The sequence below is a fragment of the Toxorhynchites rutilus genome, chromosome 1 (genome assembly GCF_029784135.1).
Source record: "Toxorhynchites rutilus septentrionalis strain SRP chromosome 1, ASM2978413v1, whole genome shotgun sequence".
NCBI lineage: Eukaryota > Metazoa > Arthropoda > Insecta > Diptera > Culicidae > Toxorhynchites > Toxorhynchites rutilus.
Window position 1 is genome coordinate 157,244,891 of NC_073744.1, and position 22,870 is coordinate 157,267,760.

Here is a 22,870-nt window from a genome sequence, read left to right on the forward strand (position 1 = left end):
GAGTCTATAATTAATTATTTATTTTTTGTTGTCTATAATTATGTTTTGTTGTTGTGTTGCAGTTGGCACCGCAATCTCTCGTCGACTGTCCCTGCCGGCTAATAGATATCGCGTTAGATCTGGCAGCGATGAGTAAATTGCTTGGCCTCCTGCTAGGAGTCGCACTGCCCCTAATCAAGTGTAATTGATTTTCCCGTGCGCACGAGTGGCGTGTCATTTGGAATGCAAAGTAAGAGCAAATTGAGGCTGCGTGGCTCGATGGTTGAGCTCGAATTCAGTGATCGTTACCGAATTAGTGCGCAATCTCTGGGGAATACCAAAGGGACTTTTTTTCATTCCAGCGCTTAACTTTTTTCATGAAATCGGAAGGTTTTTTCTATATATATTGGACTTGTTAATACTTATTTCCGATAGTATATTGTGAAAAGTGTTGAGGAGTCGATTGGAGCATGAACGAAACGTATATGTATATAGTTTTGTTGGACAATCTACTGGATTACACTCATACAAAGGGAAATGCAGCATAAAACGCTTCTCGATATCCGCTCACATTCGTGGTCACATCAACGATCAAATACAATTTGCAGAGAAGGGAACACGCGATTTGAACACATTTAAATTGAAGGACAAATCTCCCATGAATCTCCCAACCAAAAAAAAATTGAAAACACTGAATTGGAAGAATTACTATACCATTTTTGTACAAACCATTTTTTTTAATTCGTTTATTTGTACAGGCTCAGATACACAAATATAAACCATGTTTCACTTTAAAATTGATCACCGAGAAAAAAGGAATTGAAAATTATAACTTTTTATTTGGTTTCAATTTTAAGAACACATGAGTTTACCCATTGAAAAATATTGATGAGAGTACCATGCCCTGATAGGGCATTTTGTAGACAAGTATGAGCATAGTTAAAAAGTATGAGAAATTGCACACATTTTCCACAAATATGATTTGATACACAATATTGTCGGATGAATAATCGCTTTACTAGAGCAGGAATCTCTTATCAACAAGCCAAACTCACGCACTTTTTAAATTAAAGCCGGGTAACAGTTCTTACTTTGTATTTCATTCCATTAGCTTAATTTCATATAAAAATGGTAATGGAAAACAGGTTTTGGAACAAAGAATACCAAGCAGTCTTTGCACACAATAATTCAGCGAACGGTTTTATGATACATCATAAATACATAGCAGGCCGATGCAGTTCGTGAGTTGCATAAACTTATATTTTTAATCAATGTAATACTGCAAAAAAATCGTATTACATGCTGTGGAAAATTGTTCAACAATAAATCGTATTGGATCGTAATATCAGGAATTTGACAAATCAAGATCCGCGATGACGTACGCACAGTGTCGACGTCTAGTGATAATAGCGAGACAGAATAATTTCTACCAGATACCAGATCGCATTTGAATGAAAATTTTCACGTAATTTTTTTCGATTTCTCGAAACATGTAGCACTGAATCCTACTTAACCATTTCTATAGAAAGCTCATGATATTTCCAATAAAATACAATCGGCAACCAGGAATGACGCAATTTTTGTAACCACCACCACCAATCGTTTTAAACATTCATATCACCCTCCCACTAATAATAAATTGAATAATTCCTACTTTTGCAAACATGAATGTTCTCATATGAACAAATGGCGATTCGTGAGAGTATAAAAATAATCACACAATTATTTTTCTCCATTTGTTTTTTTTAGTATGTCTATAATAAATCGTATAAGCGTATGACATTAGTCTTGATATATGCATGAATAAATCGTATATTCATCAAAACTTATTCTCAATCATTTGTCATGTATGCATATCGCCTCCCCTTTGCATGTTGTGAACTTCACGCTCCGAAGGGAAAATCCCCCAACGTTAGAGCTCGTCTATTCGGTCCGAGCGCCGGAAGAGGAAAGAGCCCGAGTCATGGGTATACATATTAACCAGAGCATCGCATGCTATAAGATACAAGTAGTTGTGGTACCACTTGTATTATATAGTGGTGTCACTCACACTAGTTCACCGTATGTATCAAGTACCTCGAGTTCAGTTCGGTTCACACTTCTATTAAATGAGTAAGCTCATTTCACACCCCCCAATGACGTATACCATACACATGTATATGCTAGATAGGGGCTGTCCACATACCACGTGGACAGAAAAAGCACGATTTTAAACTCCCCCCTCCCCCTCCGTGGACAAGCGTGGACATTTTCATACCCCACCCCCTGTTGTCCACGTGGACATTTCTCTTGATTTTATTAGAATAATTCAGGAAATAACTTAATTGCGCATGAATTAAATTTCAATTACCTTTTACGTTTATTTTGTTTCAAATTTTACTTGCTGAACCCTGCCACGTTTGCCGTGGCTCATTGGTGTTTTATGACAGAAAAATGAGTAGTAAAACAAAGCAAATATTCCATATGAGTTTAACTTTGAAATACTTGTATGTTCTTTGTTCTTTGTTTTTAAAAGGCTTTAAACTATGCAGTTCATTCGCCTCTAATTTAAATACTTGTAATACTTTGTTTTTCTATTATCTTCGAAGATATAAAGGCTATCTGGTTTGTCAACACGGAAACGCGCAATATCCAGTTGAACAATCCGCATCCGAATATAAATTACAAAATTCCAAGGATTGATCTTGAGCAAAGCCAATCAAATAAAATTAAATAGATTTAAAATCACTATCAGATACAATTTAAGCTCACGATTTTTGAACACATGGAAAGAATTGTGTTGCTGTCACATAGAATACATATTCAATACTAGAAAGTTAATTTACTTTCACAGATTTATTTCAGAAGTGTGCTCATTTCATCTGGAAATCTTGAAGCTTCTTGGGGCGTTGGCAGTAGCAACAACAATTTTTGAAGTGGCTCGTATGTTGTGTTATAATATGAGCTCCATCAGAGCTTGAATTTTTGAGGCGCACAGAAACGAACAGAACGATTTTATATACACAGACTCTGTTCTATCATTTAAAAAGAATTTCAAAAAAAGAAAAGATAAAGTAGGAAGTATGTACTGATATCTATAGATCCTCACTTGACAAAGGATGAGGAGTAAAAAGTCGAAATTTTTCAGAGATTTCGGAACGCCTGTGTCTTCGATATAAACGATGACATTAAGATAAAAAATACAGCATTTTCAAGCTACAAATTTCTAGTGTGTGATGTGTATATGTGTTGTAGATAAAATAATTTGCAAGTTTATAGTTTGTTTTCAAAGTTTCTCTAGATTTTGAGAATATATGCTTAAAAGCAATCCAATCAACATGATTATTTCGCGTCCATTTGAATCATAGATAGTTTCAGTAGAACTATTTACTACAGAGGTATTCTCTATCGAATGAAAAATTATCCTTTGATTTCGAATTAAGAATATTTGATGAAATAATGAACGCACAGCAAATCGATGGTCAAATCTACTCATCGCAATCTTGGAAATATTTAATACATGGTCCAGTTGATGCTTTGACGAATGCATTATTTTATAAAAGAGATACAGCGTTTCAAAGATCACTCAAAACATTTTCGACATTTTGCCACAGGAAATGTCTGTTCATTCACACGATCAATTCACATTTAGTCATCAGCGCAATAGAAACCTTTTCCGCAATAGTTTCAAAGGGTACTAATACCTTATTTAAAATATTTTCAATATCTATATATATTTTTTTATTTTTCAACTGTTTATTGACCATCCTGCATTGAGTGTCTAAATAGCTTCCAAAATGCCCATGGGGAAAAAACATCAGAAATCTCACAACTCAATAATTTTTTACTAATCTTGCATGATAAGTTATTTGTATTGCTCTTTAGTTTTCCTCCACTTAAATCCTTATCAAAACGTCACAGTTTACCAGAGAGCAATTCAACGCCAAATTAATCCTCCGCTGCCCCGATCCTCCCCATTTTATTGAAATTTTGTTCATTTTTTCCAAAAATGGCCCTGAAGCCTGTTGCCCGATTGAAACATTTTTTTGAGAAATTTATTGACCTTCTATTATTTTTTTTTATAAATGTTCAAACTATTGATAAAACTTTCTCATAAATTGAATAAAATATCGAAAACTATTATATCTGTCTAAAATAATATTATTATATATAGGTTATTAGGTAGCTGATCCGAAAAAAATTAAGAGATAGGGGATCATACAAAATCTTCCACGCTGATGATCAAATCTCAACTACGAAAGAATTATTGAACTTTTCCTTGAGACCGGTTTTTTGCCTTAAAATGACTGAACTGAAAATTCAAAAAGTGCGCACGATGCTTTCATTTGAGGAAAATTTGCATAAAATTATGTTGTGAACACATTTAAATTAGTGGAAGATAACAGGAAGGATAATAGTGTGGTGTCAATGAAGGAACTGTAGAGTGGTTGGAGAGCTTCCAGTTTATCATGCATTTTTGGAAAATTAATTAAAAACACAAAATACGAAGTTGGTTCCTTACATTTAAAAATTGATCCTGGATTCTATTAATTTGAAAGTTTTACAATTGCATTCTATGCAAAATTTTCTTATCTTTCAAATGAACAGTATAATTATTCTAAGGAGCGTACTTTCTAAATTAGAGTCAGTTCAAGACATAAAATTAGACTTAACAAAAATTCAACAATGTCCTAGTTGAGAATTGACTACATGCGTAGGATTTTTTCATCAAATATGATCCTCTATCACCTCCTGAAATATTCTTTAATTTATCAGAACACTGTCTCAATTGTTTTAAGTTGAGGACTAGTGATGCATGGACAATCTCCTGCAGATGTAAATATTTATTCCTAGAAATTAATTAAATGAAAATACTTTGGAAAAATGATTTTACACGCAATTCTGTATGAAAAACTATACAGACGTTATTATCATATATTGTTCTCGAGATATAACAAAACGTATAGAAAATTATATTTGATGAAAATCATTTACGCGTATCATGGAATCTCAACCATTATGAAATCGTTTAATTTTTATAGTTTTGGCTATGAGGGCTATGAATACCCCGTAACTATAAAAGTTCGATCATAGGAAATAGTTGGTCATTCACAATTTACGTGAGATATTTTTATAATACAGATTTCACTGAAGAAGATCCATGATATGAGAGAAAATATATGAACGTTTGACTGGGCAGCACTCTCAGGCTTCTCAATCCGTTTATTGATAAATACGGAGAGAAAATTCTTCCTGTCCACGTGGACTCAGTCTATACCCCCTTCCCACCTCACCGTGGACAAGAGTGGACATTTTCTTACCCCCTACCCCCCCTAAAGTTGTCCACGTGGTATGTGGACAGCCCCATAGGCGCATCATATACCACCCCAAAATATGGGGTATATGATGATGTGTACACGCTAGTTATACGATTTAATATTTGCTCGGTGATTTGGTTTGATTGGCGATGGAATCAGTATGTATGACATTTGCGTCTATCAGTATTCGTTCGTTCTACGGACAATGTGTAGAGCGAAAAGCTTGCAATGTAAGCTCCGTCTCTTTTCATCTGAGTGCAAATAACCCATTCGCGATTGCAAATCACAGTCGCAACCAGCTCTTTTACTGACGCTGTGAGATTTCACAGAGGTTTTGCACGATGCATAGGAAGAATGGAAGAAAAAGCAAACAGCGGGGCAATTTTGTTCGATGGAAGTACCGGGTCGCTTCTCATGCCGTCTGATGAGAGTGTTTCTGTATGTTTGCGTGCATTGACAAAGCATACATCAACCATTTTCAACTGTTTTCTGTTTTGAGGCCGCTGAAACATTCCACTGAAGAGTTCTTCAACATTTGTATTAAACATTTCTGTCAGAAAAAAAGCTTGATGAATTCAAGAGTGTGTTCGGACTTATTGACCAACTTTTTTCCGATCGACCATTCATTCGTAAAATCAAGCATAGCATAAAGTCTGCTTCATTTAATATTGGAACAAATTCTTTTGCTCATTGTGGCGCTCCTAGTGGACGGATTTGGAAACTTTTTTCACCCAGGTGTCGGGAAATTCATTACCTTTCACCATGTATTTATGTCATAACACCAAACGATAGCATTTTGTAAACAACCGCCATGGAAGCCGAACGGAGAGATAAAATTGTGCACAGTTTTCTTGAAAATCCATTGTTGTCGGCATCTAAGCTAGCTAAACAGCTTAAAATGCCCAGAAATACCGTATGGCGTGTTATCAAGCAGTACAAGGAAACGTTGACGACGGCTCGGAAGCCGCATTCGAAGCGTCGGAGTGGAACTGTCGACCGGAAACTGCGTGGGAAAGTCATCAAGGCCGTCAAGAGGAATCCCAATCTTTCAGACCGCGATTTGGCCAATAAGTTCCAGGCCGCTCACAGTACGGTGCGACGAATTCGTCTCCGGGAAGGAATAAGGTCATTCCGAGCCAGCAAACAGCCAAATCGGACGCTGAAGCAGAACAATGTGGCCAGAATCCGTGCTCGAAAACTGTACGACCAAGTGCTGACCAAGTTCGACGGATGTATTCTGATAGACGATGAGACCTACGTGAAGGCGGACTTTAGGCAAATCCCAGGTCAAAAATTTTATTTGGCGACGGCTCGGGGGGATGTACCTGCAAAATTTAAGTTCGTGTTTGCGGATAAATTCGCCCGCAAGTACATGATTTGGCAGGGGATATGCAGTTGTGGACAGAAAACCAAAGTCTTTCTCACTGACAAGACAATGACATCAGAAGTCTACAAAAAAGAGTGCCTACAGAAACGGATTCTGCCGTTTATTCGTGCCCACGACCGTCCAGTAATGTTTTGGCCGGACCTCGCAAGCTGCCATTACAGCAAAACGGTTATGGAATGGTACGCAACGAACGGGGTCAGCGTAATACCGAAGGACCTCAACCCCCCAAACTGCCCCCAGTTCAGTTCTACATTTGTATGAAAAACAAATTATGAATTCGTTAATAAATGACTGAACTACACGCAATTGTTTGTGTTCCAATATTAAATGAAGCAGACTTTATTCGTAAAATCAAGCATAGTTTCCGTGTGAAACTGGCGTCAAAATGCAGCTCATTTCAAGGCAGAAGTAAAAAATATATTTTCCAGTAGACCAATGTTCTTCGGCGAATATGTTTGTTCAGTAATGGTTGCTGTCGCCGCTGTCACCACAGTTTTTCTGTCACGGTTCCAGTTTCGGTTGCCGTTCTACGAAAGATGCATAGAAGAAACGAAAGAATACATAGAAGTGGATTTTTTTTGGAAAATTATATTTTTGGAGAAGTTGGAAATGTAATTTTGTTAAGAAATACAGTAAATTTACTTGGATATTCAACAACTTCAGTGTTTCTAGTCAGCGAGCAATTTACAGTACATGTTAATGTTGTGAGTAAATTTGTCAATTTGCTTAAATTAGCTGTTCATTGTTTTGCGAATCGTTCGCGCCCCTCAATGCAAACATTCGTTCATCGACCCTTTTCAATTCCACCAAATATTCGTACGAAATAAAATATTCTTAATTTTCTCGAATGTTTGTTCACGCCGGTAACAATTTTGTAGTTGTACGTTAATAATGCGGTCAAAATTAAAAATATATTAGAAATTTTATTTTGTTATATAATAGCTGACCCAGCCAACTTCGTCCCGCCTAAAACTGATTTTCGATATGTATACGGAATTCCGAATCTATTCATTGATTGATTTTATTGGACGTTCTACGTTTTTTCTCTTTTTATAAATTTTCAAATACGTCTAACAAAACTTATATTATAATAATATAAAATTATTATAAGACACAATTCTCGTTCAAGATTTTTTAATTATTACCAATACTAACTATACGGGGTCTTCGTAGCCACATTGGTTGCGCGTTCGCTCAGTAAGCGATCGATCGTGAGTTCAAAATTCAGGGCCCTCATTGACCATCTTTGTGTTGTTACAGAATAACGTCCACGCAACAATCATCAGCGATGCAGACCGATCCACGGTCGAAATAAGATCGATTCATCCATACAACTGCTCTGCTCTGCAAGACACATCGGGCTGCTGCTCTATTAATAACTCAACAATGATCATATCAACTGTCTCCGCTGTCCGGTGGTTTGACTGGATAATGGATGATCAGAAAGGAATACTCTTACGCCTAAATGGCTACTGTGTAATGTTCTATTTATAGATATGATGAACATGTGACATGTACACGATTAAAATTCGGCTCTGTTATAGCTAAATGCTAATGAGCCTAAAATAAAACAAATGGGATAAAAAAAATACTATGCTATCCTGATAACACAGCCAACCGAAATTGTGTCCTTGTCTCATGAAAAACAGCCGAATTTTGTGAACCATTTCTACGATTGCTATATTAGAGTTTAGTTCTGTACATATTTAAAACTGCGATTGTAGTAGGATCCCCTTTTGCAGAGTTTGGATCGATAGAGACGGAAAAACAAAGTCGAAGCACCTTGTATGCTTTGAGATTTCTGCGTTGGAAAAATACTAACGAATATCGATGCCGTCTGCTGGGGATAGATATACTGAAGAAGAGGCGGCACATCATTAAGGCTACGTTTGTAAGTAAAATTCTCCAAGGTAAGATAGATGATCCATAGATTCATGTCAACGTGAATGAACATCATACCATGACTATTTCAATAATGGAGTTTTTTCAGACTCCAAAAACATTGGACTGAATTGAATATAATTCATTTGTAATTTGTTTAATTTCAATGTTGATAGAGTTTTTCGCGATCACGTTTAAAATTCGTGTGTATAGTTTTTGTCTTTAGTTTTTTAGTGCTCATGTAGACTATGAAGTCCAATTGATGTGAACAACAAAGGTAATGAAAAAATACTAGATCCATGTTCTCGAAGTTCCGGAATCTTTGGGCACGAAACCATTTTTGTAGAGAAAGGAGGACTCCGCGCGACCCCGCGTATTTACCAAACTGTAATAATCTAAAAAAAATCCAACACTCAATCTCCGAACCTAAATAAACTAGAACACTCCATAAATATCCAAATGGAAACTATTCGCTGAAAATGGTAGAAGCTACTGAAGGAGCATCCCTGTGCTGCTATTAAATCCTTTAGAAAACGATTAGCCTTCGAGGAAACCTTCAAATGTACTACCTTAAAGGGGCAGGGAGCAAGGAATATGTCAATTACCTGAGTGATCGACGAAGATTTAAGATAAAATATTTTTAGTTCTTTTATTTTTGAATCAAACAAATATGTTTCACTTCCACAAAAAAAAAACGGATTCATACTCACACATCCAATCTACACTATTTTTGACGTAGGATTACGTCTTTCGCGAAAATATTGGGATACAAATTGAAAATCGAAAATCGATTACATCGTGAAAATTGTCCAATTTCAAACGCTTATTGCTCAGTTATTTCATAATGGATTGATCAAATTTTTGCGTCAATCGATTTCGGTGCTCCATAAAAAAAAATTTATATTGAAGAAAATAATATTAGGCTGTCAAAAAAGTCCTACGGTATTTCCGCGAGGTGTCGTTGTAAGCGCGTAGTTCTAGTTGTATTCATTGTATCGAATCATACTATAGCTTGTTGGAAAGGTATTTTTGCGCGCTATAATATAGTCCTTGACAGTGTTTTGTTTGGTTAAGTCGTTCGTGAGTTATAGTGTCGCAAATATGGAGCAAAATAAAGAGAAAATCCGACATATTTTACAGTAATACTATGACAAAGACAAAAATGCATCTCAAGCTGCCAATAGAATTTGTGCAGTTTATGGACCCGATACAGTTTCCATTTCCACCGCACAACGATGGTTTCAACGTTTTCGTTCTGGTGTAGAGGTCGTCGAAGATGCGCCACGCTCCGGAAGGCCTGTCGTCGAAAATTGCGACAAAATCGCTGAATTAGCCGAGAAAGACCGGCATAGTAGCAGCCGTAGCATCGGCCAAGAGCTGGGGATAAGTCATCAAACCGTTATTAACCATTTGAAGAAGCTTGGATTCACAAAGAAGCTCAATGTATGGGTGCCACACACGTTGACGCAAAAAAACATCTTTGACCGTATCGACGCATGTGAATCGCTGCTGAATCGCAACAAAATCGACCCGTTTCTGAAGCGGATGGTGACTGGCGATGAAAAGTGGGTCACTTACGACAACGTGAAGCGCAAACGGTCGTGGTCGAAGTCCCCTGAAACGGCTCAGACGGTGGCCAAGCCCTCATTAACGGACAGGAAGGTTCTGCTGTGTGTTTGGTGGGGTTGTCAAGGAATAATCTATTATGAGCTGCTTCCCTATGGCCAAACGCTCAATTCGGACCTGTACTGCCAACAACTGGACCGCTTGAAGGTAGCACTCATGAAGAAGAGGCCATCTTTGATAAACAGAGGCCGCATTGTCTTCCATCAGGACAACGCCAGGCCACACACTTCTTTGGTGACGCGCCAGAAGCTCCGAGAGCTCGGATGGGAGGTTCTTTTGCATCCGCCGTATAGTCCGGACCTTGCACCAAGTGACTATCACCTGTTTTTGTCCATGGCGAACGAGCTAGGTAGTCAGAAGTTAGCCACAAAAGAGGTCTGTGAAAATTGGCTATCCGAGTTTTTTTTGCCAATAAGGAAGCGAGCTTCTATAACAGGGGTATTATGAAGTTGACATCTCGTTGGGAACAAGTCATCGAACAAAACGGCGCATATTTGACTTAAAACAGATGATTGTAACTAATTTTATGAACAAATAAAAATCCAAAAAAAAATACCGCAGGACTTTTTTGACAGCCTAATATATATCATGAAACTAACTATCGAACAATTGAAAAATCTCAACCCTTATCCTAACGGAAATACCCACTTCTGATTGGTCGAAATGGACGACACATGCGACGGGTCCCTACCAGAGACATCAAAATCTAGCTGCCTGGGGGAAATCGACATTGCAAATACATGAAAGTAGGGGGAACTTTTGTTCCTACCGAAATGCGTTTCCTAACAGAGACATCAAAACCAAGCTGCCTGGGGGAAATCGGTATTGCAAATATATGCAAGGCGGGGGTTGCTTCGTTAAATTTCATATCAACGACCGATCGTTTATTGTGAAAAATTTAGCACAAGTGTAAGTGTAAAATTGTATATGTTAGCAGTTGTGTTAAAAATGACTTGATATATGAAACGATTTATTTTAATTTCCTAAAATTAAAAACCAAGTTGTATTCCCACTCGAGAACGGGTCGTTTGGTTTAAGCTGTCTGTTTTTTGTGTTCATTTTCAACCAAGAGAAGTTTATACGGCGAGAAAAATTGGAAAAGTGAAAAAATATTAGAAAAAGTGATTTCCCATATTATCTACATATAGCATTAGGTGTTGTTAGTCCAATTAAAATTCGCATTGGGTTGAATAAACACTCAGAAATTAAAAAGTATAAAAAAAATTACTTTTTCCATTTCAAATATGCTTTCTCTATATTAAAGTAACATATTTTTACTGATGAGAAAAAAATGATAATTGTGTTCGGTATTGGTAATTATCTAATATTACATTGGTGAGTTTTTTTTTCTTTATTTCATCCATACATATCACAGGAGGCATCTCGTCTAGGATCACAGAGGGCGGTTTTCATCATATCTTGTTCCACTTCGGTATATTTTATCCGATACGCACCATCAAATGACTATTTACCATCCTTCTGTCATCATCACTCGGTAAACACAGGTGGAGTGAACAAACAATACCTAACAACCAAACAAAACGGCCCTTTTCAGCAGGCCACCAAATCATTATCAAAGATTTTAATGATGTAATTCCTCAAACATATCCAAAATCAACAGATAGTCTAAGAGAATCCTACCTCAACTATGCGGTCGTGTCTCGGACACAACCCTCCTGTGTCTTTTTTTCATAATTTACTTATCTCCGGTTGAATAAACACGTATAGCCAAATGGTTCCATTTATGTTTCGTCAAAGGTGTTCCTGTTATTGCGTCATAAAGGTTTCATTTTCTTCAGAATCATGTTTCGCGTAACGATCAGCTCTGTAGCAGAGCTACCAGAACGTGACGAGACACAGAAAAGCGGTGAAATTTTTGCAGGCCTCACCTTGTTTTTTCGATCGCGAATCATTCGCCTCGAATTACATCGGAAGACACGCGGTCGATCACCGGTAGAATCGACTGTTGTATTGTTTTTTTTTTTTTGCGTCGAAGAAAATTGAGCCGGCCTAGAATTTTGTTTTCGCAAATTAATCGGATGTGTATCGTACGATCGTACACTCTTTGCTGTCATTGGTTGACGAGTGAAGGCAGGTTACAAAAAAGGTGAGTCTTCCGATCGAGCGAGAAAGATTCATTCATGAATTCGAATTCCGAAGGCGATAAACATCTGTTCGTTTGAAGTGCTGCCGTGTGGGTGATGCGTCGGTAAACAACTCCTAGCGGTGAGTGATAATATACATTTAGATGATGAGATATTCAGGAAAATGTTTGTTCGTGACGTGATGTGGGTACAATTCTTGGAGAACTTGGTGGTGTCAAATGTAAATACTGTCAATGACATAACTCGATAACTACAAACTATTCAAACTCACAGTATGTATTCTGAAACACTCGCGATGAATCCAAGATAATCCACTTGACCCTCAATGTAAACAGCTTCAATAAAAAAAAACAACTACAAACCACCAGAACAGTCACCGTGGATTAAAACACACGAAAATCACTCCAAACGGTGTCCGATTAATTTACTGACGTCGCACAGTTCCGCGGCTGAAAGCCGCCACGAGTAACTCATCGCCTTGACATTCGTCGTAGCGCAGCACAAAAAGGTTCGCTAAATAATCAAATACAATTAGTGCACAGCGGCAGCACTGTAAAAAGGTCGATGATTTAATTGCTCCGACGCGGCCCATCGGAGAACACGCGGCGCGTCCTGGACAACACAAAACAATAACAACAACACCTCAACAAACGACTTCGGTCGAATGACGAATGACGGCGGCGGCGGCAAAATCGGCAACGAAGACAACAAAAACGACTACGACATCGACACCGCGGGTTCATTTTTCGGCACATTTATTTCCACGCTTCGTTGGAACGGTAGCCCTTCGCCGTTGTCCACCCTCCCTGTCACCCGTTGGCGACTAATTTGGTGTTCTATAGGGAGGGGTGATAAGGAATCGCGAAAGGTGATAACGCGCTTGGTTTGATGTGGCAGACATCCACAGGGATGTATCAAGTCGTAATGCTTACACTATTCTAGAACATAGTACTGACTGATTAGCTTATTTTTACTGATTCATATACGGGATACTTACGAGGTTTCATTGAAAAGTAACGAGAATGTTTTTAGTGTTCTCATAAACACAACTTAACATTTTTTCTCTGCAGTTTTTGTACACTCAAAATTTTATTTTTTTAACAAACCCGACTTTCGTATTGAAGCTTTTCTAACGATCGATATAAAATGAACTTACAAGCAAGTTACTCTAAAATATGTCGATTAATCATTCAAAGAAATTTTAATTCTCTGTTTACATTGAATCAAGAGTAATTCTAATGCTTGATGTAGCTCATTCCGAGAAATGGCGTTCAACGCTTCGAACTGCTTCAGAATGGCCCTAATGTTTTCCATGAGTCGAAGCTGTTTGGGCTCAATAAAGCTTCATAAAATTGTTATGCAATTTATTATGAACTTAATCAGAAAATTTATGTTCGCAAGCAGAAAAACTGTCTAACAATGAGTCGTAGGAAACTAATAACGCTTCGTAACAAATATAAACTGGGAAGAGCTTGAGCTTGGGTAGACTGTACAATTCGTAGTTGCTCTCCGTGATTGACCTGAACCAACCAAATTGCATCAAGAACACACAGAATGACGCTTGGGACTAGCAAATCATTTTTGTTGTGCAATTTTCGGTGATTCGAGCTTTAAGTGGTCAATAACGACGCCGGCCACGTCATTACAGTCACCAGGGGAAGGGAAGGAATGTTAGTATGATATTCGCCACCCGAAGGCCAGAAAGGTCGCCTCTATAGCGTGGTTCTCTAGCGTTTATCATGGAAGGGATGGTTGTTAGTAGGGAGAGGTAAGAATCAGGATTCACTGAGGTAAGTGATTTGATTATGTGGACGCGAACTATCAACCAATCGACGAAACAAAATTCTTCTTTATCGAGCTCCTATTGCGACAACGAAGAGTTATTGCTTAAGTTAATCTAACCAATCTAAAACCGACGATGTATCGTCAAGTGTACTTTTTATTTAATCCCAACCGGCATTGTAGACTTTCATCTCTCCATTCATTTGCATAAAAGCTTGTATACAACTACATGTTTTGCAACTGCAGCGACAGAATACACATATTTTCTAACTGCATGTGATCATGTTGACCAAAACGGCATGGCAAATCACTACCACTTATATATTCCGAGTACTAGAGTGTCAACATTTAGATTAAGTTCGTACACGCGCGATAGAGATAGAAACCACGACTAAAAAAGAGATACGATGCAGCACGAATACAAATGCGAATGCGAACGCACTAACACTAAAAAACGATAGCAAAATTCCTCCGGCAATTTGCTTTTAAAAATATTTTTACGTGAGATACTTCAGCACGTTTAATCAAACTCTGTAACAAATATAAACTGGGAAGAAGGCAAAAATTGAAAATTGACGCTAAATTTTGCCATACAAATGAAACACAAATTTCTGCATTACTCGCGAATTAATCAAGCAAATGAAACCATATTTGGCATGTGGAGGTTTTAGGGTGCAATAAATATTTCGATGATGGTTAACCTCTCCACCTCCTTCTCTAAGGGAGGGCTGCCATACAAATGAAACACAAATTTCAGCATTACTCGAGAATTAATTAAGCAAACGAAACCAAATTTTGCATGTGGAGATTTTAGGGTGCAATAAATGTTTCTATGATGGTTAGACCACCCACCCCCTTCTCTAAGGGTGGCTGCCATACAAATGAAACACAAATTTCTGAATTATTCGAGAATTAATCAAGCAAACAAAACCAAATTGGGCATGTGGAGGGTTTAGGATGCGATACATTTTTCTATGGTAGTTAGACACTCCTCCCGCTCTCTAAGGGTGGGGTGTCATACAAATGAAACACAAATTTTTGTATAACTCGAAAGCTAATCAAGCACAATTTGGGATGTGAGGATTTTTGGGTTTGAGGGAATTTGAGTGGCCTTGTAAAAGCAACTGAAGATGTTTGATACATGATTCATGTTTGTTTTTGTGAGAATAACACGAGATTTTTCATGCGCAGAATAGAAACTGAGGGCGCCATTTCACAGTGAAAACGAAATAGAGTCTATCCTTGCATAACCTTGCATAAAATTCATTTCGTTTTAATCGTGATGTGGCAATTTTTCATGACTGTTCCATGCGGAAGCAGAACAGAAACTGATGCTATTGGCGATCTAACGTACAAATCTACACCTAGGTGGCGTTATTTGATTGCGATGAGTTTGTAAGAAATTTAATTCTGCGCAATCTTATATATAACATATTATTTATTTACCTCTTTCAGTAGTGAAAACTATAAAAGTGTTGACAATGGTTGAATTAAAGAAGGAAATTCGAGAGCACAATCAAACACAAGTAGAAAAATGCACGATTCCTGCATGCCTACCTTGGAAAGCCCGGAAGTAAAATATACGTGATTTGTTTTTGAGTTTTAGGTTACACTAGCATCATTTTCTTAGTTCAAAAACAAAATCCAGATGTCTCACCGATCGTTTACGTTTTGCGTTAGATCGCCAATTGGATTGTATCACGGGAACACCAAGTTGAATGCTTAAATGGGTGCGAATATTCCTTGGCTCGTACGCATTCACACGCAAACAATTTTTCATGACTGTTCCATGCGAAAGCAGAACAGAAACTGATACGAGTAAAAGTACTCACGCCTTGCATTTGTCCGCTATGCAAGTGCTATGCACTAATGCAAGCGAGCAAAAGCAATCACAGCTTGCATGTATTCGCTATGACGGTTTCTCCAGGTGCCTAGATTTTGCGTCCGTGTTCGGGAACACATTGCGATCACCAATCATGATCAATGAGCTAGATTGTTATGATTTCAATAGCTTGCTTTCAAATCAATTTTTGAGCTATTGAAACGATTTTTTGGACCAATAAGTGACAATCATATAACTCGTTGACATTTTATCAATCGGATGAAGTGATTGTTATACCACTCCATTCAGCCGGTAAAGAGGTATTAACGTTCAAAACCAGCGTCACCCTCTTGTTTTCGAAACTTTGGACAGAAATGAAAGACGTAGTCCTACGTCAAAAATACTAATCAAGTCGGGTAAGACGGACACTCCACCGAAAAGAAAGGAATTTTGTTTTGAAAACAATTTGATTATCTCCTCTGTTTTTTAACATTCGACCACTAACTACGTTGGCAAGTGCAACCATATATCATGGACGAATCAATTTGTCACTCCGAATGCCGAAAGCTATTTTAAACATGAAAAAATGAGAAAAATCACAACCCCTTCTAATTGATTTCATTTTTAAGGCCTATTTGAAGACCTTAAAAACTTATTGAGTAGGGGAAAGTCGGGAAAGACGGACAGGACGGGTGAGATAGATACTTTTTGTATGATTGATGAATTACATTTTAATCTTAAATTTGAATGATGTACAAACTAGCAATACAGTGTATCAATACTTCGACGCTTACAATGTACACCTGGTCTTATTCTCAATTGCAAAAAAAAAACATAACAGTGATCTGCAAAAAACAACTCGATGTAAATTTTCGTCTGCAAAAAAGTAAGGTTCTTATTATTAACAAGTAATTTTTTGGGTATTTGTTACGTAAGTGTATTAACATAATTTTCCTTCCATTTTATAGAATCAGCGGTTTTCTTATTTTTACTTCAGAAATATTGATGCTAAAATTTACTAATATAGTCGGGTAAGACGGACACTCCACCGAAGGGGAAGACGTATATTTTGTTTTGAAAACAATTTGATTATATCCCCCCCTCCTTTTTTAACGGATGCCTACAAAAAAAACCGGCTACCGATCTGACGGAAGAAAAACGGACCGAAGCATTCGTTCAATAAACCAACTCAGATGACCAGAAAGGCTTGGCTTAGGGGTTTCTGAAACATAATCCGAATCTGTCATTCGGGATGCCGGAAGTAATTTTAGACATGAAAAAATAAGAAAAACAACAAAGGTCTCCTATGTGATTTAAGTCAAGCCTTTTCGATCAATCATTTTAAAGCCTATTTGAACACCACCAAAACGTATTGAGTATATCAACATGAAATTCAAAATACAGGTCGGACTCGATTAACCGGAGACTCGATTATCCGGAGACTCGATTATCCGGGATTCGATTATCCGGAGTATTTTATTTTTGATTTTCGGAAATTTTGAATAATTTGTACAATAAGTCTATATTGAATAGCTAATATGGGTATCAAATGAAAGGGCTTGACTAGTAGAATACAGTTATTTATGAAAAATGCAAATCTAAGATGGCGGCCACTACAAAATGGCGGATTTCCTATTTTCTCAGAACCCCATCAATATGGGGCAAATGAAAAGGCTTGACTAATAGAACATAGTTATTTATGAAAAATGCCCAAAAATGTATCAAAAGAAAGTTCTCGACTAGTAGAACATAGCAGATAATGAAAAATCCAATTTCAAGATGGCCGCAGTCCCCAAACAACTAATTACTTTTTGAATGGTTTCATTCAGCTTGACTTATTTCAATGTATGTTTGAATGTTTGTTGGGTTGTCCCACATTAATAGAAAATTGACCCCGTTTCTGTTGAATGATTGATCTAGAAATTGGAATATACAATTAATTCTACTGTCATTATAAAACTGCGTATTTCATGATCTTAAAAAATTCAATTTTGCCGCCGCTAAAAAATTTGGAGAATACACTACACTATGAACAACATACATTCGAAAAGGTCGCCGCCACAAAATAGTCGACCATGTATTTTTTGCAATCCCCTCAATATTGGTATCAAATGAAATGATTTGACTAATAGAATACAGTACAGGGCGTACTCAATTATATACAGACTCGATTATATGTGATTCGATTATATACAATTTTATTACTTATTTCATGAAGGAATGTAACCTTTCAACATTAAGGTGAAATTTAAGTGGCTATTACATGTACAGTGGGGTAAAAATCGTGATTTCTGAAGATTTTGCTTGAATTTTCACCAGGAATTGTATATATCGATACTGCAGAAAAATTAAGAAAGATATAAGTTGTGCGTCAAAGAACAAATTGTGGAGCGGTTAAAGAACTTCATTTTAATTGATAGAAACAATCTAGTTTAATATAAATTTTTAGGATAAAAATAAAAACACATTAAAAATTATTACCTTTTAAGTGTTTCACTTCCAAAATGATATTAAAATTCACTAATTTAGTTGTTCCACTACTATATCCTGTACTGATTTTCTCATCTTTCAAATGAAAGCATCAGAATCGTCTTCCGTAGCGTACTTTTTAATGTAGAGCCAGTATGAAGCAACAGAGCCCGAAACAAAAAAAAAGTTCAATAACTGTGTCATTGTTGAAATTCGAACATATGCGTAGGAGGATTTTTTTCATCAAATATGATCGTCTATCGCCTCCTGAGAGAATCTGGATAAATCAATTTTTTAAATGTGAGAAAAGTATTTTCTGACTTTAAGGTGATGAATCAAAAATCAAATTCCTCTTTTATTTTTAAAAAACGAAAGATACATGCAAAAAAACAAATAAGGAAAAAAAATGCTTTGACTCGATTATCCGGAGGATTCGATTATCCGGAGTAAAAAAAATCAATACTCCGGATAATCGAGTCCGACCAGTATAACTTTTCAATTAGTGTCCATCTTTCCCTTCAAGTGTCCGTCTTTCCCGACTCTTTCTTACTTTTTTAAGATACCGGATACATTATTGTGCAAAATTCCTGTCTCAAGTACAATTTTTATCATAAAAAAATACTTAGACCGTCGATTTGTGGAGGGATAGCTATATATTTTTTTCTGTTACTGTTCTCGAATTTTCTGTTACTGTCCATATTTCCCGCCAAATGTCCGTCTTTCCCGATTTTTTTAAAAATTCCATTTGTTTATTTTATTTAAGACTAGCTGACCCGGCAAACTTCGTCTCGCCCAAAATTTATGTTTCGTTATCACATCCACGGTTTCTTACTAAGCGCACGTTCATTTGTCCAGCAGCCTTCCATGCCCTTAGAGAGGAGAAGGTGTGTCGAACAACCATAGAAACGTTTCGTGCTCCCTAAAACCTCCACATGCCAAATATGGCACAATTTGCTTGATTAGTTCTCGAGTTATGCAGAAATTTGTGTTTCATTTGTATGGGAGCCCCCCCCTTAGGAGAGGGGGGAAGAGTGTCGAATTACCATAGAAACGTTTATCGATCCCTAATACCTCTATATGCTAAGCTTGATTCCATTTGTTTGATTAGTTCTCGAGTTGTTCAGCAACCTCCTCCCCCTGTTTTTAGAAAGAGGAAAGGAGTGTCAAACCAACATAAAAACATTTATTGCTCCCTAGAACCTCAACAACTTGATTAGTTTTTAAATTATGCAGAAATGTATGCTTCATTTGTATGGCAGTAACCCCCTCTCCCCTCAGAGAGAGGGGAGGAGTGTTTATTCACCCATTTGGTTTCATTTGCTTCATTAATTCTCGAGTAATGCAGAAATTTGAGTTTCGTTTGTATAGAAGCCCCCTTTAGAGAGGGGGGTGGAATGTCTTACGTCTTACCACCATAGAAACATTTATTGCGCCATAAAACCTCCATATACCTAATCTGGTTTCATTTCCTTGATTCATTCTCGAGTAATGTAGGAATTTGAGTTTCAGTTGTATGGTAGACCATCCCCCCCCCCCTTAGAGAGGGTGAGGGGTATCAAACTATCATAAGAACCTTCCCCGACCCCAAAAACTGCTACATACCAATTTTCATGTTGATCAGTTCAGTAGTTTCCGAGTCCATAAGAATCAGATAGACTGACAGACAGACGGACAGACAGACAGACAGACAGAAATCCATTTATATATATAGATAGATCATTAGCATTTTAGCTGTAGCAAAGCCGGGTTTTAATCTTGTACATGTACATGTACATGTGGTTCTATAAATGTAAATTTCGCAGTAGTAGATGTTTCTTGCAGAGCAGATCAGTTTTATGGATAAATCGATCTTCGATCCACCGTGGATCAATCTCCATTGCTAATGATTGTTGCGTGGACGTAATTATTCTACAACAACACAAAGATGGTCAATTTAGGGGCCCCGAGTTTTAACTGACGATCTATCACGATCTATCGACGTCAGCCATTCCATGCCAACCCAAAATAGTGGTTCTCAGATTTTCGTGATGATTGGTAGTTCTGTTCATTATATTTTGTGATTAGACCCATATATTTTTATTTTTTCATTAGGGTGCCCATTTCCATTTTAGGATGGGCCGAAATTTTTTCCCTTTTTTCCAAAAATAACTTTTTTTCAAAAATTCATATTTTTTGAACCACTAAACCAATTCAGATGATCGATATATCAAATTGAAAGTTATTAATATTAGCAAAAATACTACATTTGCAAAAAGTTTGAATTTTCTATTCATAATTATTGATTGTATTTGTTTTTTTATAGTTTTCATGGTCCCGGGATGAAGAGCGCTATATTTCCAAAAACCAGAGATGTGTTCTTTTGCGTTTTTGACGTAGGAATACGTCTTTCATTTCTATACCGGGGTGTGAGATCAAAGTTTCGATAACGAAAGCGTTACGCCGGAGACCGAGATTTTGAGCGTTAATAGCTAAACAACCGAACGAAATAGTATGATAAACACTTCATTCGAAAGATAAAATGTCCACGCGTTATATATGTGTTACTTTTTCATCCAAAAACTTGTTTTAATAGTCTTAAAATTGCTTTCAATACAGGCTAGTGAAATCACCAATCGGTATATAAGCGAGCGCCGCTCGGGAATCCACTCAGTTATAATTGAACAGCGATTGGAGCATGATGTCGCTGTTGTGGTGAAGCTAACTTCGTTCATCATGAAAGCGCTGATGATTTTGTGCACCTTAGGCCAGAAGGGAATCCATCAGGAGGAGAGTGATGCCACAAACGGTTCCGCTTGAGACATCGGTGCAGCCACCACATACACACACATACACGCGCGGAACTATTTTCGTTTGGTTGCCATCCAGCATCAAGAAATTTCGGAAAAATGTCATCGTTGCTGAAAAATAATGTACTAATTCCCCTTGGAATTGAAAAATACACTCATGCGAAAGAGTTTATTTTAATGTTTTCTATCCATATAATACTGCGACCAAATACATTTGGTTTTGTGATTCAAGTGCGATCGACGTAAAACCACGTCTTTCGGCAATTTATTAGAGGTGCAATGAATCTTAAAAAGGAATTCCCGCTCTACGCACACTGGCAAACGATGTTTACTCAACAATTTCTCAAACGAGAAATGGGTGTTGTGAGAAAGGATGAACGAACGCAAAAATTATGTAGACTGATTTGATGCAACAGATATTTTGTCTATTGGAAATGGAATACAAATCATATCACAATACAAGCAATGTATTATGTATTATACAACTTTCGTGTGATTGCTTCTTTTGCTGAATATTGTGCCTTTAACATAACGCTCTCGTTTTCCAAGTCCCCCAAATATTCATTTAAAGGGTGTGTCACATCAAATTGCATCATGGAAAAAACGCTGTAGAAATTTAATTTTTAGGAATTATATCTTCAGCTTTCGCTTATAATCAGATAAGAGTGTATAGATCACGTTGGCCATGCTTCACTGTCAATTTTTCGTAAATTTGGAAAAATGTCGTCGAACGAAAAAGAGCGTCGTGAATTAATCCTGCGCACTCATTTCGAGAATCCGGAGTTGTCACATCGGGACATAGGTAAGATGCTGGGAATCGTCCAATCCACGGTCAGCAGAGTACTAAAACGATACTTCGAGAACCTAACCATCGACCGGAAGGTGAAGAACGGCAAAAATGGATGCTCCGTCAGTGAAAAAGATCACAAGCGCGTAGTTAAGCAGTTTAGACGTGATCCGAGAAGTTCGGTCCGGGATGTCGCCAATAAGCTGAATTTGTCAAGTTCATTCGTCCAGCGGACCAAGCAGCGGGAGGGCCTGCGTACATACAAGGTTCAGAAGGCTCCTAACCGCGACGAAAGGCAAAACATGGTGGGGAAGACGCGAGCCCGGAAGCTGTACACCGAAATGCTGACGAAGCCGCATTGCCTGGTAATGGACGACGAAACCTACGTCAAAGCGGACTTTCGTCAGCTACCGCTGCTTCTTCTCCGCAGAGGACAAATTCAGCGTTTCGGAGGAGATTCGCAAGCAGAAACTATCCAAGTTTGCCAAAAAGTACATGGTGTGGCAAGCGATCTGCTCTTGCGGAAAGCGGAGCGCCCCCTTCGTGATGACCGGCACGGTAAACGGGCAGGTTTACCTTAAGGAGTGCCTACAGAAGCGCTTACTACCACTATTGAAGCAGCACGAGGGCCCGACCATCTTCTGGCCGGATCTCGCTTCGTGCCACTATTCAAAGGACGTGTTTGTCACCTTCGTGCCACTATTCAAAGGACGTGTTTGTCACCTTCGTGCCAAAGGAAATGAACCCGCCCAACGCGCCGGAGATTCGCCCAATAGAGAAATATTGGGCGATTATGAAGCAGGCCCTCCGGAAGAACCCAAAAGTTGTCAAATCGGAGGCGGACTTCAAGAGAAAATGGATCTCGGTTCAAAAAAAAAACTACAACCTGACGTTGTACAGAACCTTATGGACGGGGTAAAGAGGAAGGTGCGACCATACGGGCTTGGGC

At 37.8% G+C, this 22,870-nt stretch overlaps 1 protein-coding gene across 6 annotated transcripts in view; it reads right to left on the reverse strand.

Annotated features, from left to right (window-relative positions):
* Positions 1–22,870, reverse strand: part of LOC129762692 (chondroitin sulfate synthase 1) — a 61,411-nt gene that overhangs the window by 25,720 nt on the left and 12,821 nt on the right. Inside the window, exon 1 of one of the 6 annotated variants that reach the window (XM_055761179.1) lies at positions 12,547–12,774. The exons of the other annotated variants lie outside the window; for them this stretch is intronic. The gene's annotated coding sequence lies outside the window, so the exon portion shown is untranslated. Of the gene's footprint in view, positions 1–12,546; positions 12,775–22,870 lie in introns of those variants that run through there. 6 annotated transcript variants of the gene reach the window in all.